The sequence below is a fragment of the Euprymna scolopes genome, chromosome 10 (genome assembly GCF_053919585.1).
Source record: "Euprymna scolopes isolate OS-2025 chromosome 10, ASM5391958v1, whole genome shotgun sequence".
NCBI classification, from domain to species: Eukaryota; Metazoa; Mollusca; class Cephalopoda; order Sepiida; family Sepiolidae; genus Euprymna; species Euprymna scolopes.
Genome location: NC_136491.1, coordinates 311,455 through 328,688, shown reverse-complemented (window position 1 = coordinate 328,688; position 17,234 = coordinate 311,455). Strand labels below are relative to the sequence as shown.

Here is a 17,234-nt window from a genome sequence, read left to right as displayed (position 1 = left end):
TGGATCTTACCAATGCATTTAGAACTGTTCCTCACTTGGCTGTGCAGCAGAAACTATCCTCATTTGGCATCCGAGGCAGGCTCTTTTTGTGGATCTACAACTATCTGATTGAATATAGGGAACTTTTATCGCTAGCTATTTTGTCGCTATTGGATGAGCTCCATGTCTCAGCCAGAGTGCTGCAGGGAAGTATAATTGCACCCACGTTATTTTTGCTCTTCATTGACCATCTGGTGACATTAATGGACAGTGCAACATCTCATTGTAATTGTGACGATCTGACTTTATTCCCAAGCTCTTATACCTGTGATACACAAATTTCTGTGTCACACCCAGACTATTACATAGCACAGGTATACCTACAGTCGATGTTTGTTTTTGCATTTGTATGAACAAGGGACTGGGGTATGCTCTTCAACCCAGCAAAAAACAGTTGCACTATTGTCCTCAAGATGCCTTTCTCCTATCCCTATTCATGGGATTTGGTTTCAAGACACGTTTATGCCATTCCCAAAATGTCATAACTATCTGGGAGTAATAATATCTGGCAATCTCAGATTTAATAACCACTTGTTTTATGTAGCCAACAGGGTTAATAGGGAGCTTTATGTGTTGCGTATCCTAAGCTATCAAATTCCTCATCAATGGCATTTACTGGCTAGGTTTTACAAGGCAATATTTCATCCCGACTTGGAATACAGGTCTCTAGTGTTCGCTGGAGTTGGCAGCATATTCTCTGATTTTCTTGAGCGTCTATAGTGTCATGCTATCAGATATATACGTATTCCCTGCTGCAATCCTATTCTCTCTGGAGTATATGATCTGCTTGGATTAGATCTGATGTCTACTTACTGGAATGTAACAATTGCATGTTGTGTACAGATTATTTCATAGTTCTTGCCCCAACACAATGCTTGAATATTATCTTGTGCTTTGACTGAACAGACCAAACCTGTAACGATATACATTCACATTAGACTCTCTGCATAATCACACCCGTGTTTGTTTCAGAGATGTACTAACGATCTCCTTTTGCATTGTGTTCTGCGGTCCTGAACATGCTTCCTCAGAACTGTGTGAATAAACATGTATCACTATCGCACTTTCCAAGTTCTGTATTGTCTATCTTGATGTTCTAAAGTCTAGTAATCATTTTATGAGCAAAGAAAGGATGCTTAATCTTATCTGATAATTAAAAAAGGAAAAAAATTCTTTCACTTTTAACAGACTCCAAAAATATCCTTTTTCTTAATGTTTTTTGCTAATGAAACAGAACCTGACCAAAAGTTATGTGGGCAACTTCTGGCAGTTTACAGTAAGCAGTTGATAAAATAGCCGAAAAAACTCAGGTAGACAATGTTTGCAATAATAAGAAAAAATCACTTGTCTATACGTTAAAAATATAGTGTTTGCGTATTTATTATTCTCTATTATTATTAAATCATTTACTTTACTAATCGTTTACTTTTACTTCGTTTTCTTTTTACTGTTTCTTGTTACTTTTACTACTAAGAGTCTGTGTTTTTAAAATTTTTTTTTTTTACACAGTGATCACCACTTATCAAGGCCCGGAAGCCACTCAGGGATAAGGGTTATTGCAAGTACATTACGTTAGTGTGGAGATTTGATGAAGTGTTTACTTAAGGGGGCGGTTCATTAGGAATTTGTTAACGTTGGACTTGAACACATCCAAGTTGTAGTCTGGTGGGAAGCAGACAGACGGAACAGAGTTCCACAGGCGTGCAGTTCTAAGAAAGAAGCTTTGTTCATGGAATCTACGTTTTGATTTAGGCATAGATATAGAGTGGGGGAAATTTTTCACAGTAGATTCAGCTAGACGGGTGTTTTTCATGAAAGATTGGCGAGGGGGGACCAGAGATTGGAGTTCAGACGAGCACCTGCCATGGAAATACCGATAAAACAAGGATAGGCTCGCAACGTCTCTTCTGTGGGAGAGAGGTTGCAGGGTAGAGAAAAGGGCATCCCCCACTAAGCCACAAAGTCTATTTTGTACTCTGTCAAGGCAGGATAGGCTGTTTTTAGCAGCTCCTGCCCAGATATGGCAACAGTATTCCATCCTTGGACGTACTTGGCTTTTATATAGATAGAGAATTGCATCAGTAGTGAGATATTTTCTGGAGCGGTAGAAGGATCCCACCATCTTTCCAGCGACCTTGGCAACAGACTTGATGTACGTGTTCCATTTCAGATCAGGAGTAAAGGTCAAACCCAGAAGCTTGTCAAAACATGGGGCCTCACCCAGACGAGAGCCATCCATCACAATTGATGCCAGATGGGGATCAGAGCGTTGATGATGTAAGGATAGGAGTTTGGTTTTGGATGGATTAAAGGTAACCAGCCACATCTTCCCCCACTGAACCATGCGCTCGAGATCAGAGGAGAGAGAATCAGAGAGAACTTTGTCATTTACAGCCTTTGATGTGTTGCCGTAGATGGTCGTGTCATCAGCATAGATGTCAACGAATGATTTAAGTATGTATTTAGGGAGGTCATTGATGTAGATCAGGAAGAGAGTTGGGCGCAGGATTGACCCCTGAGGGACTCCAGCATTTATATTGCAGGCCTCCGATTTTTGTCCATCTACCACTACTTTTATGAGCCTATCGGAGAGAAATGATTTAATGATTGAGAAAACATTTCCAGTTATACCGTAGCTGGAAATCTTGTATTCTTACCTATATGGGTGTGAGTGTGTGTGCTCTTACGTATGTTACTTGCAGTTCATTGTTATATGTGTGTGTATTCTTATTCTACAGTTTCTTTTGCCTTGAAGGTCTCCGAGATGTATATCCACAATGTAATGTGAACATACCTGCTTGCCTTGGCTAGCAGATGATATCTTCTGGTTGCTGCTGGGCTGCCATTTTGCAGGGAGTGGTGGTGCTGCAGACAGATTCCAATGAACAACAAGATGGGGTTTGAAGCTTCAATCTTTTATTCAAAGCAGGCCTAATATCTTGGACCCTGGTTGTTGGGGAGGGACCCAAATTCCCGTCTGCTTCATCTGCTGCCTAAAACCACTCTCAGCCCATGTGGTTGTCAATCGTAAGCCTACGACCATAATTCCTGTGTCACCCCTTAATTTCTGGTGCATTCTATCTAAGTCGTCAAAAGGTGACTTGAGTTTGATGGCTGTCAAATCTAACCTTCTCTGACCCTGCTAAATCGCTGATGGGAAATCAAATATGCTTATATCTTTCTATTTCTAAAACCTACCTATATAGCATTTAATCTGGGATTCCCAATACTACATATATATAAAGGCATTTTTTCTCTGTGCATGTATGTGTGAGTTTGTTTCTTATGGATGCCAGAGCGGCCAGGCCGATTTATTCTGAAATTTCATACAAATGCATTTATGTACCTGGGAGTGTTTTTAGATAGGTTTTGTATGGGAATACTTTCAATAAGTATCAAAAATCGAAATATGCGATTAAAGAAGGAACAGTTTGATTGTGACAAAATTTTACACCCTTATACAACCTAACACCACCAGTGCATTTGAGAAGTTTCATCACCACACGAGTAGAAGGGTCCAGTGTATAAAATCAATGGTAGGTTTTTTGAAAAGACAGGGGTGCATTCGAAATGAATGTTTCTGTTAAGAACACAAATGAACCATGATCTTAACTTTTGCATTTTAAACTTAAATTAAAGTCAAGCCAGCATATTCTTAGCACATAACACAGTAATTCACCAAAAATCTAAGTACGTAAATATAAAATATAACTTTATAAGAAATGAAGTAAAAAAGAAATCCATTATTGTAACTTACATAGCATCAGAACAAAATATACACAATATATTTACAAAATTGGCGACAAAAATAAAATTAAAACGTTTTACCTCTAAACTTATTGAAATGGGACTTTAAATAATTTTTTCACAAGCCCAGATATAAAAAAGAAAGTAAAAATATCCTGGGAAAGAGATAAAACTGCATCCATTTTGTTTGTATTAACACTTTTAACATACTAAATGCATAACAAATGTTTAAACTTTTACTAAAAATAAATAAATAAAGGAAAAATATATAAAAATAAAAAATCACCTTTTTGAAAATGTTTTTCATTTTTTAAAAATACATTTTTTACATGCTTATTTTTCAAGGCGTGTATAAATAAAAATTAACTTCTATTACTTTTATTTTGTGCACAATACTATCTTTAACATTTAACAAAAATTAGAAATGTTTTTCCTATTTTTTCCTTTTGTTTTGTGTTAATTTTACTTAAAAAGTTTTTAAAATGGCTTCCTTTTTATATTCTCAACTTATAAGATCTAAATGAACTAACATGTTGTTATTCGTTTTATTTGACACATTTATATATATATTTTATTTTTGAATAGAATTAAACATGAACTGAAAGGACTTTGCCATTATGTAAAAAATAGAGGGGGTGTTGCAATATTTTTGGCATAATGAGAGTATGAGCACTGAAAGTTGGAAAGTTCTACTGATAGACATTGGCGATGGGAACTAACAAATCAAATTGAACCACGTTCTGCTAGCAATCAATCAACTAGAAACCAGAATTGCTCTATAAAAATATTGAATCTATTAGCATTGTAGCACATATTTTTTTTTGTGTCAACACAGGAAATAACTTTTGATCTTTGCCTGAAAGATTATTCTGAAAATTCTTCATCCCTAAGATTTGTACAGAATAGCTACCCATCGGAAACTCTTCTGAAATTAAACATGGCTTTCAGTTCAAGAAGTGCCATATTGGATTTTTCGCAAAACCCAATAAATCCATAAAGTTATAACATAATCGGAGATATTCAACCTCCTAAACATTTAAAAACTTTTTAGTAAAGAAACTATTCATTTACAATAAAACATTTAAAATATTCATTGAAATATGAATTTTATTGACTAAATTCATTTAAAGAAAAATTATGTTGGAATTTTGAGAACATATGATAAATAAATGATAATGACTACTACTTGTGTTTACAACAATTGTTTTGCTAATTGAATAGTTCTGCTTAATTCTTTTCATTTTTAAATCAATTTAATTTTCATTGAAGAGGAATGTGAAAAATATAGTTATATAAATTTAAATATTCTGTTATAGTTGACTGTTTAAAAATGATGTTTTATTTTAGAAAAATAACGATATAAAATTGACATTTTCCAGAACTGGCATTAGGTTTCAAAATGCGAAATTTAAGCTGTTTAAAATTGATGTTTATAAAATATCTTAACTGTAACTTAAGTTAAAAAGAAATGATAAAGAGAAAATATGAAAATAAAATGAAGTCTTATTTTTTCTTGTTGAATTCAGTGTAAGCATATGTGTTATTATTTGTACTCACTAGGAGTTCTCACACAGGTCATAATCAGAGATTAGTTGTACTAACTGGTACTGTTCCCTGGAGTCCGAGTGAAAATAAGTCTCCCCAGATTTCATGTACTCATCATTTCTTGATAATTTTTGCAAATTAATGTGCGTTATATCAACAGCTGTTTACGATTAATTTCTCACTGGAAACGACCATTAGTCTTATTATTATTATTATTATTATTATTACACATACAGTCTCATATATCAATAACATCAATATCAATACTGATGAAGTGTGATCTGAATGTCATTGAGAAAATATTAATTATTAAAAAATACAGAAATTTGGAATTTAAATTGCTTCATTTTATATTCATTTTCTTTTAAAATATTATTGGAGCAGTTATTTTTCCGCAAAGATGTGTGATGTGTAAATAAAGATTGAAATAACATTCAACATCAATAAAAATGAAAACGTCCTCTGGCAAAATTAAAATATTTTCTAACTTTCGAGATTATAATATAAATGTTGTACTTAGATAATTGTACTCTTACACTATATTTCTAATGATAGCTTTGCAATTGTCTGCACTTTTTCATAACGATTATCTTATTTTTTTGTCAATATGTAACCTTAATCTAAGTTGAAGCATAGTTTATATAGCTATAATGAATGTATTTGATTTTACAAACTAATATGTTGTAGATATTTTGTGGATTGCAAAAAATATGCTTTCATTTAAAGACAGTCACAGTAAAATTCAGGGTTTTTAATTTTCGTCTCGTTATAATCAAATTTTGACATATTAATGTTTAAAAGTAAAAAAAAAAAAGGGTTTTGCTTAACAATATTTGTACTATAAAAACGCCCTTTTCTCAATTTCAAGAAATTATATTTATCACATTTTGTATAGAAACTATTAATTTCTAAACTATATATTATAATGTATGTTTATTTTCTTTTATTTTCTTACAGATAATGCAGTTAAAACAATACATTTTTAGACATTTAAATGGACTGTGACCTCATAAAAGAATAGAAACATGGAAAACATCAAATGCTGGAATATTCTGAAACTTACAAGTGTTAAAACACTCAGAATTCACCTTCAAAATGACTTTTTAAATCCTGTTATTCGTATTGTGTGTATGTTAAAGTATTAAAATATTTTGCAGTGTATACATACATGTAGGTACAAACAAATGAAATGCATGTCTGGCCATTAAAGACATACGAAAATACACACTGAAGAGAAGACTTTTCCTTGTGAAATAAGTGGCACATTATTTTCCACCAGAAGTTTATAAATCATGTCAGAGCACATGGTTGATGACAGTCATGTTCTTGTAAAGTATCTGGTAAACCATTTTTGGAGAAAAGCATTTAGATCTCAGCATAGTTTCCAAATAAGATCTTAACATGGCTACACATTGATTTATGCAAAGATTAATGTACATTCTCTTAGTGATGTTACCCCAAGTATAAATGTTAATCTGGGCACTCCACTAGACCATATGAATTCTTATATGAACATGACAAAAATACTACAAAATAAACTGTGACATAGTTAAATGTTAATTAAAGAGAGCAAAATTCCTGTTCTTCATTGTTTTATTAACTTAATATTTAAGAGGTAGAGGAGAATATTGATTGAAAATTTAGAAATCTATCTTGTGTACAATTCCAATATTAGCCCAGGAAAAGTTCCCTTTATTTCTGATGACTTAAACTGAGGTAAAAATGAAATAAAAAATGAAACAATATTCTTATAAAATGTGCGGTGTTTCATTTTCTAACAGATAATCTCCATCGATGCATCTGAATACACTGTAAAAAATATCATATTTTTGTGAAACATGTTGCTAGGTATTTTTTAAAGAAAGGAAATTTAACGCGACATTTGTAGACACACTGTAGAGAAACCAGATCCTTGTGAAGCATGTGATAAATCAATTTCAGGGAAAAATCCTCTAAACTAGCTTATCAAAATACACATTAAAGACAATATATATTCTTGTAAAATATGCTGAATTTCATTTTCAACAAAAGATAATCTTCACCTACATATCTGAACACATGCAGGAGAGATGCACTTAAATTGCACTTAAGGGAACAACAAGGATGCTAAAAAGAGCTCTCGGCTGGTTTCAATAATAAGCAGGGCAATGTTGGCAACAAGTTTGTCTGCCCCATACCCAACATTACAATTTTCAAAGGAAGAAAATGAAAAAACAAAAAAAAAAAAACATAAGAGATATGAAATATGTCATCAGTCATTTTCAAACAAAGGAAATATAAACCAACATATAAGAACACACACTGAGGAGAGAACTTGAATGCCTACTAGGCACTATCCTCGAGTTCCTAAGGTCTCTCTGTACAGGGGTTCGTCAGAACAACCTGGCATGAGGATACTTTTTCCATAGAAGTAAACCCTGACCAAATATTCAAAATCACATAGTATTTGCAGCCCAAATAAGATCTCCTCACTACGGCTACCCCACAGCTTTTCCGAGGAATGGTGTACCTTCTCCAAGTGATATTACCTCAAGTAATAGCACGAAGCTGGATACTCCACCAGACTAGATAAATTCTTGTCCTGGAATCCAGTAAGACCATGAGACCAACATGAAAGATATACTACAACGTATAAAAATGGTTAATTGGGGAGAGGAAAATTATGTTCTCAATTTCTTTACTAACTCAGTACTTGAGAGATAAAGAACTTTAATGGAACATTCGAATATCTATGTATCTCATATAGACTTCAAGTGTTAGCCCCAGGTTGTGGGCCCCTTGATTTCTGAGAACTTCGACTGAAGTAAAATAAAACAAAAAAGAAAACTACTGGAGGCCTCTATTTGAAACAGAAGGCACATACAACCAAGAGGCTCAGTGGATTGAAGACATTATTAGGCTCAACGAAACCAAGCCTAAGATGCCAGAGCCAGTGATAACTCTTGGTACAGTAACAAGAAAACTGGCACAAGTCTCCAACCACAAAACATCTGGCATTGACAATGTCCAAAACTTCTGGCTGAAGCAATTTACTGCACTCGATCGCCACTACAGTGATTGCTTCAGCAGGATGCTGTGAGGTGAAGAAGCAACACCACCCTGGCTGACAGACGGGGACACCGGCCTCATACCTAAGAAAGGAAAGACAACACCCAAATAAATACAGGCCAATATGCTGTTTAACAACTACCTACAAGCTTTTCATTGGTCTGGTAGCCGACGAAATATATAACCACCTATCTTCTGGGACTTACCTTGAAAAAAGAGCTGACAGGGTGCTGGAGAAAATGCCTTGGTATAAAAAACCAGCTATTGATCAATAAGGCCATCTTAGAAGACTGTTGGGAGAGGCAAAGAAACCTGAGCATGGTATGGATTGATTACCAGAAGGCATTTGACAGTGTGCGACACTCATGGTTACTTCAGTTATACAAGATCCACCTGGTAATTAAACAAACACTGGCTACTCACCTTCAGATGTGGAAAACAACCATATCACTAAGTCACAATGGAGGAAGGACCATCATCCCTGAAGTAAAGATCAAAAGGGGAATATGCCAGCTCTGACACTTATCTGCAATAGCTTCTGCAGGTAGTACACACTTTCTCTAATGACATCGGCATGAAGTTTGGTCTTGATAAATGTGCCAAGTGTACACTCAGAGCTTGGAAGAAGACCCATACAAAGAATATGCAGCTAAATGAAGACATCGACATCAGGGATTTAGAAGAGCATGAACCCTATAAGTACCTTGACATTATTAACTGGCCGCAAAAATACATCAACAGGCTAGATGTGAAGACACAGAAGCTAGTAACACAGCATAAAATAATATATAGAAATCAGTGTCTACCAAGATTGTATTTGCCCAGGGGAAAAGGCGGACTGGGGCTCTCAGAGATAAACCACCAGCATAGGGCAACTATAGTGAACACAGGCTAGTATTTGAGAAGCTCCCAGAACCACACCCTCTCAATAGTATACAAACATTAAGAGACAAGAGCCAGCAAAATAATATCAATCACCCAGCTGGCCAAGCATTTTGATCAGGGCTGTCTCACAGATGAGGCTGAAACACCAAACAAGCCTGCCACAGAAATAGCAAGGAAGAGTCGATATATACCGAGACTTTCCAAAGGAAGAGCCTTGAAGGGTTGGACTAACCACAGCATGCAAAGTATTTTCTAGGGGAACTCTCCCAAGAATACATAAACAAAGAAGGTTCCTTGGACTGGCTCAAGAGGGGAGCCCTCCACAACGATCAGGAAAGGGTTATAATGGCTGCTCAAGATCAGGGATTGATGATCAATGCATTAAGAAGATGGCAGGTCTCAATAATGACAACAAATGCAGTTCTGTCACACAGAAATGAAAAGTGTGAGTCATCTGATATCAAGTTGCAATGTTCTTTTGGGGGACGGCTACTACACAGCGAGACATGATTGAGTATGTAAGTACCTTCATGGGACCATCTGTAAAAAATTAAACATCCAATGTAGCAGCAACCTTTGCACACTGTTGGTTAGCCCATTCTTCCAGTTTCCTGCAATGGAAGGTCTTAGTGTATTTTCGCCATCCTCTCCCTTTAAAATTTTTTATTTTATTTTATTCTTTTAAAGAGTTTTTTAGTGTCTTTTAATGACTCTTGCTGATATTTTCTAAAGTAATAACCTGTACATTTCAGTTGACCTCTTTTTTTGCCCTATATTTTTTGCGCCTTTTAACGTCACCTTGTCTGGGTCATTTTAACATTTGCTTTTCTATTTTATATGTTATTCAATCACCATTCAATCTTCTTTTTTTCTCTTCTTCTTCACTCATTTTTTTCTCTCTTCTTCTCCACTCATTTTTCTTAATTACGCCTTGTCTCGGCAGCCGAGTTTAACACATATCTTATTTTTCTTTTAATAATATTATTGGAATTCTTTCCTCTTTTCCTTGTACCTATTTGTGAATTATTCCACGGATTGCGGCCTTTTGGATTATTTTGGACCATCTTCCAATTACGCGATTTCCTTGGATTTTACTTGTGCGAATGAAAATTTAACTAACTTTTTTGGATTTTACAGTCATTGGATACTTTACCTTTCACCGGACTATCCATTCACGTGAAATCACCTTTTTCTCCACCCTATTCCCTCTGCTTCAATTTTTGTTATAAAGTAAGATTTTTGCCTTACTTGCAGTTTCATCAAATACTTTTGTATGCAAAATCCGATCCCGCATTTTGCTACTTCCTACCCTCTGATGAGAAGGAAAGTATTTCTTCGAAACTCTGCAGATAAAGGACTATCCACTTATTTAGTGTTTCCTTTTCAGATTAAATATGTTTTTAACTTTTTCAAAGTGTTTTTTAACATGTTTTATTAACTGTTTGCTCTTATTATAAGCTCTATCTCCTATTTGGTTTTATCGAGCTTTTACATGTGGTTGAGATTACTTTATAAATATTAAATCTTTAATATTTATAATATACTTTAGTTTTACTATCTTGGATAATTTTGGTAAATTTAATTGTAATTTATATATATATATATATATATATATATATATATATATATATATATAATGTATAAAAAATAAAAATACTAGCAGTGGTTGACGTTATGTTTTGAGAAAAATAGAAAAACCGAATGAAATTATTAAAATAATCAACGTTTCGTCCCTATTTCAGAGGACATCTTCAGGATATTGAAGTAAAAATGCAAGAAAAGAAAAAGTCATAGACCATACGAAAAGAGAACAGTTTTTGAATCCTACCCATGTCGGGAAGGACAAACATATGTGTGTGTATGGGAAGGTTGGGTTGTTCAATGTCTATATATATACACTTTTAAAAATGCGTTAAATAAATATGTACATTTCTTTCCCCTCTCTATCTAAACTTATTCATTTTGTTGAAATATTTAAGGAAAAATGCTTAACCAGGATCTGTTTTGATATTTTGTTCTTTGATTATTATTTTCCCTATGCTAGGGGCTAAATGGTAGAAGTCTTTTCTTTGCGTAATAGTATTTTTGTTTAATATTAGTGCTGATTCTAAAAGTCTTCTTTTAGCTCTATCTATCACGTATTTTATAATTTTCGCTTGATCTAAATTAAACGAGTGATCGTGTTCCGCATAATGGCAAAAGAGTGCATTCTAAGAATAAGCAGGCTAGTACACCACTTAGAATTCTTAGAAACCCACTCTTTTAAATACAGACTTCCTAACAACTCCACATATATATAGATGACATTCTTATTTTTCTCCCTATAAAACACACACAAATAGAACAAATTAGAAATAAATTATATTCAGTAGAACCATCCTTAAAATTTACACATGAATCCGAACAAGACCACTCCCTAGCTTTTCTAGACATACTCCTCATCAGATCAGAAACCGATCTGAGTTTCAAAGTACATAGAAAGACCACACACAAAAACGATTATATTCATTACTACTCGCACCAAAATGAAATAAAGACTGGCATGATTATTGGTTTTTTCTTGCGTGCCTTTAGAATATGCAGCCCCCAATATCTTAATGATAAATTTCAATACATTACGAATGTTTTAAAAAAACTACAGTACTCATCCTATTTCATTTCTTACGCAAAGAAAAAAGCTATGAAAATACACTATAATATAAACAGACAGAAAAATAAAACAAATACCTCACTATTAAACAGACATCTTTTCATTCCACCCACCAAAAATACAAAAATCTACGACACTCTTAATAGACTTGGTTTTCACTTGTTACAAACAAAATCCTAGAAGTGTAAATTATGTGCTGGGATTTAAAATATAGTAAGTAAATGCGTGTATGGTGAGTTGCTATATAATATGGAAATAGGAATACATTAGTATATCGGTTAAATGAAATGCTCTAAAACTATTTAAAGGAAAAAGTCAACATGACTTATAATTTAGTTTTTAGTTAAAAAGTAATATGTATTTAGTGTTATATTTTTTACACATTTACAGGTTTAAGGAAAATCTATGTTATTTTATTTTAAGTTGGCTAAATTTAAATTTTTTCTTTGTTTATATCTAGACACTAGCTCATACTTAGCATTTATTATAGGATTAGGGAAGGTGATAATATTAACTGCTTATGATATACAAAGATTACAAAATTTGTCATCTAGGGTGTATGATCCAGTTTTTTCCAGTATACTCCATTTAATTGAATAGTGAATTTTCTTGTACTCCAGGCCATTTTATGAATGTAGTTAAAGATGTACTATTATTATCATTATTTTGATACCTTACATTTTTAAATGAATGCAAGTGGTTTGAAATTCTTACTTTTATTAAGTTGAGGTTGCACCTATATAAGTGAATGTTTTCAATGTTTTATCATTGTTTTGTGGTTTATCCACCCCAGCATTGGTGAATCTTATATTGGGGAGTTGAGTTGAGAGAGGTCCTGAAGATGTACAACGCGAGTGTTGGCTAATCTTCTGGTTTTTATTGGGAATAATATTATTAGATTTGCTATTCTGGTTGTTGTTATCATTAGAACCCTGACCATGGGCATCCCTATATGTACTTGTGCCAGACGTTTTGATTATATTCATTATTTTCTCCATTTAATTGATTGTTCGCATGTTTCAGTAATTGCATAACTGATTCTCTCTCCTCTGATCTCGAGCGCGTGGTTCAGTGGGGGAAGATGTGGCTGGTTACCTTTAATGCATCCAAAACCAAACTCCTATCCTTACATCATCAACGCTCTGATCCCCAGCTGGCATCAATTGTGATGGATGGCTCTCGTCTGGGTGAGGCCCCGTGTTTTGACAAGCTTCTGGGTTTGACCTTTACTCCTGATCTGAAATGGAACACGTACATCAAGTCTGTTGCCAAGGTCGCTGGAAAGATGGTGGGATCCTTCTACCGCTCCAGAAGATATCTCACTACTGATGCAATTCTCTATCTATATAAAAGCCAAGTACGTCCAAGGATGGAATACTGTTGCCATATCTGGGCAGGAGCTGCTAAAAACAGCCTATCCTGCCTTGACAGAGTACAAAATAGACTTCATGGCTTGGTGGGGGATGCCCTTTTCTCTACCCTGCAACCTCTCTCCCACAGAAGAGACGTTGCGAGCCTATCCTTGTTTTATCGTTATTTCCATAGCAGGTGCTCGTCTGAACTCCAATCTCTGGTCCCCCCTTGCCAATCTTTCACGAAAAACACCCGTCTAGCTGAATCCACTGTGAAAAATTTCCCCCACTCTTTATCTGTGCCTAAATCAAAACGCGGATTCCATGAACAAAGCTTCTTTCTTAGAACTGCACGCCTGTGGAACTCTGTTCCGTCTGCCCGCTTCCCACCTGACTACAACTTGGATGTCTTCAAGTTCAACATTAACAAATTCCTAATGAACCGCTCCTTAAGTAAACACTTCATCAAATCTCCACACTAACGTAATGTACTTGCAATAACCCTTATCCCTGAGTGGCTTCCGGGCCTTGATAAATGGTGACCACTGTGTAAAAAAAAAAAAAAGGTCATTGTTTTTAAAAAAACTTAAAATGCGATTCGTTTTTCAATGCGGAATTTAAAATGAAATCCTGTTGTGCCGAAAAGGAAAAAAAAGGTGTCGTTTTTGAACGAAAGTTATTTTGGCGAGAGTGCAACTTGAGTCGGATTTTTTTTTTTTGTCTTTGGAAAAAAAATGGTCGCTGTTAAAATAACTTCAAATGCGAGTCGATTTTCAATGCGGAATTTAAACTGAAATCCTGTTGTGCTGAAAAGAAAAAAGTTATTTTCAACCGAAAGAGTTATTTTATTAAAGTACAATTCGAGTTGGATTTTATTTTGTTAATGAAAAGGAAAAAAATCGCTGTTAAAAGAACTTAAAATGCGATTCGGACGACCATATGTATTAAAAAGTCGTTTTTCAATGCGGAATTTAAAATGAAATCTTGTTGTGCCGAAAAGGGGGTGGGAATGGTGTCGTTTTTGAATGAAAGTTATTTTGGTGAGAGTGCAATTCGAGTCGGATTTTTTTTTTGTTTTGTTTTGGAAAAAAAGTCGTCGCTGTTAAAAGAACTTATGATGCGATTCAGTCGACTTGTATGTAAAGAGTCGTTTCTTAGATGAGAAATTTAAAAATTAAATTCTGTGTGTCTAGCCGGTTATCAGAAGCTAGCTGTGTCTGGCCGTGGGCTAGCTGTGTCTAGCCGTGTCTGGCCGTAGGCTAGCTATGTCTGGCCGTGGGCTAGCTGTGTCTAGCCGTGTAGCCCCACTTCTGCTGGGGAGGATTCGACAAAGACGGATACCACTTCCCTACCCAGTTTGTGATCATCAGATCAGGGGGAGTGTAGGGAAAATTGTGCGAGATGGCAGTCACGGAGGCAGGCTGGCAAGGGTGGCATGTGCGAACTCGAAACCCGACTGATAAGGCGACAAATCATCAGGTTTGATCGCGTCTTAATTTGCATATTAATGAGAGAATACAAGGCCGGCAGTGAAGATGTTGGTAGTTGAGTTGAGTTGGGTGGAGTTGAGTTCTGAGAACCGGACTGAACTGGTTGGAGCTGAGAGTGTGTGGGAATGGAAATTCCCAGGCTAATTCGATTGTCGCCCTTTAACTCTGATAACTGAAGAGTGACACAGCCACATGACTTCCTGTCTCTCATGTTTCTCTCTCTTTCGTGCTGGACCCTCAAGCAGTCAACATTTAATCAAGAACCGCTCTGGTGGCATCGGCCACCAACCAGCTCTCCTGACTAACCGTCAGCCTCTCATCAATCGCAAGTAACGAACTTTTATTCTCAACAAACTCTTATTCTTTCTATCTCTTTCTTAATATTTCTCATGTAAATAAATGGCATTCTTTCGCCGATATATACCGGTATGTTTTCGTCGTCATTATGCGACCTTTTGCTTTTCAATCCTACCATCCTGTCCTTCCCTCAACAAGTGTTCGAATGCTGCCAAGAATCCAGTTCAGGTTTTTTTTCTATTAGATTTTATAAGTTCTTCGTGTGGAATTTTAGTATACAACGTACTAAAATCATAAGTTACTATAGATTTTGATTTTATTCTTGAATTTATAATATCAAATTTTCCTTTTACTGGGTGTGAACTATTTACTACCCAAAATAGATTGATATTGCTATAGAATTTTCTTTTTTGTGGAAATTGTTTATTTGATTCATAATTAATTTAAACACTTTAGATATAGATTTACTTAAAAGTTTGGTAATGCATGTCTTTGAGGCTACAATAAACCTAGCGCTTACTGAGTTTTTGTGCGTTTTAGGTATTGTTATATTTTCATTTAACTTTTTCTACTAATAATACACTGATCCGTTCTACTACTCCCTTTCAGCGCCTCTCCATAGACTACAAAAGACCTGTCCCGGTATCTTCGACGGGATATCGTTACATATTTACTATCGTTGATGAATACCGTCGATTTCCTTTTGCTTTCCCTTGTCGCGATTGTTCTTCGCAAACTGCAAGCCAGTGCCCGACAAATATTTTCTCCATATTCGGACTCCCCTCATTTATCCATTCCGATCGAGGAACTTGGTTTATGTCGGAAGAATTCAAAAAACTTTTGACGCGACTTGGAATTGGATCCAACAACACTACTGCATACAACCCAAGAGGCAACAGTCAATGCGAGCGCTACAATGGTATTATTTGGAACACTCTGTTATTAGCTCTGGAATCTAGACGATTACCCCTTAGCGCTTGGCAGGATGTTCTACAGGATGTTTTAAATGCTATTCGCTCCCTGCTGTGCACTACTACAAATGCAACTCCTCACGAACGCATGCTCAACTTTGAAAGGCGCTCTTCTACTTGTATTGCTTTACCTGTTTGGCTCTGTGACCCGGTTTGGTAACAGGAGCAAATATGACCCGATTGTTGAGGTAGTGGAACTCCTCGAAGCCAACCCTACACATGCAAGAATACGACATAAGGAAGATTCAGTCGCGCTGAGACATCTAGCTCGCTTTCCACTGTCTGATAGACCTCAAAATCCTACCAAAAGTATTCAACCTGACATTGCAAATGCAGACCCGACCCAGTTGACCGAAACAAGTCCTGTTAATAATACACCTAATACAGAAAATGAATTTGACTATAATAGTCAGAACCCTGAGAACCAACCTTCCCAGAGGACCACCGGTTCTTTGAATAGCGAACTACCTCCACGCCGATCTAACAGAATTCGCAGACCAATCCAGCGACTGGATTTATAAAACAAAAAACTATTTACAATCTCTTTTACAAGTTGGGCAAATTGTTATATTTTCATTTAAATTGTTTTGTTCTTACTATTAAAAAAATAGATAGGCAAATCCAGTTTCTTGCCACGTGATTTTGCCCGTGTTCCTTTTTCTTTAAAAGACTGAGTTCTTTCTCTCTTGCTTTAGTAGCTGTGAATTTTGTTCAATAAAGTCTTGTGAAGAGGTTTTGTTTTACGTCTTCATTTACTTACAACACTACAGGTATCCAGTACATACATGGAAACTTTTTGATTTTTCCTTTTACTTTATTCCTACTCAATCACTAATAATACTATTATTCAGAATAATTCTATTTATATTATTATTACTTAATTTATAGATATCTTAAACTTTATCTATAATTACTACTTCTTACAATAAGCACTGTATATAGTATTTTTTACATATAAAAGCTATATTATTTGCTGCATTTTCAATGGGAACCATTACAAACTTATCTTGAAATATTTTAAGTTCCTTAAGTATTTCTGAATTTCTAAGGAGAGGATTAGCTTTTTAGGATGTTTAATTTTTTTTATACGCTCAACTTTTTTATTTACGAATTCAAGTACATTATTATTCCATGCATCAAACGTAGACTGTAATAATTTATATTTATTTGCCATAGACATAGTAAACCTATCCAGTGCTTTGATTACTTC

General features: G+C 35.2%; 1 long non-coding RNA gene across 1 annotated transcript; it reads left to right on the top strand.

Annotated features, from left to right (window-relative positions):
* The first annotated feature begins 12,598 nt into the window (after window positions 1–12,598).
* LOC145286398 (uncharacterized) lies at window positions 12,599–16,756 on the top strand. Its single transcript, XR_013869152.1, has 2 exons — window positions 12,599–15,085; window positions 15,663–16,756. It is a non-coding gene; the product is annotated as an uncharacterized LOC145286398 (long non-coding RNA).
* The last annotated feature ends 478 nt before the right edge of the window (window positions 16,757–17,234 follow it).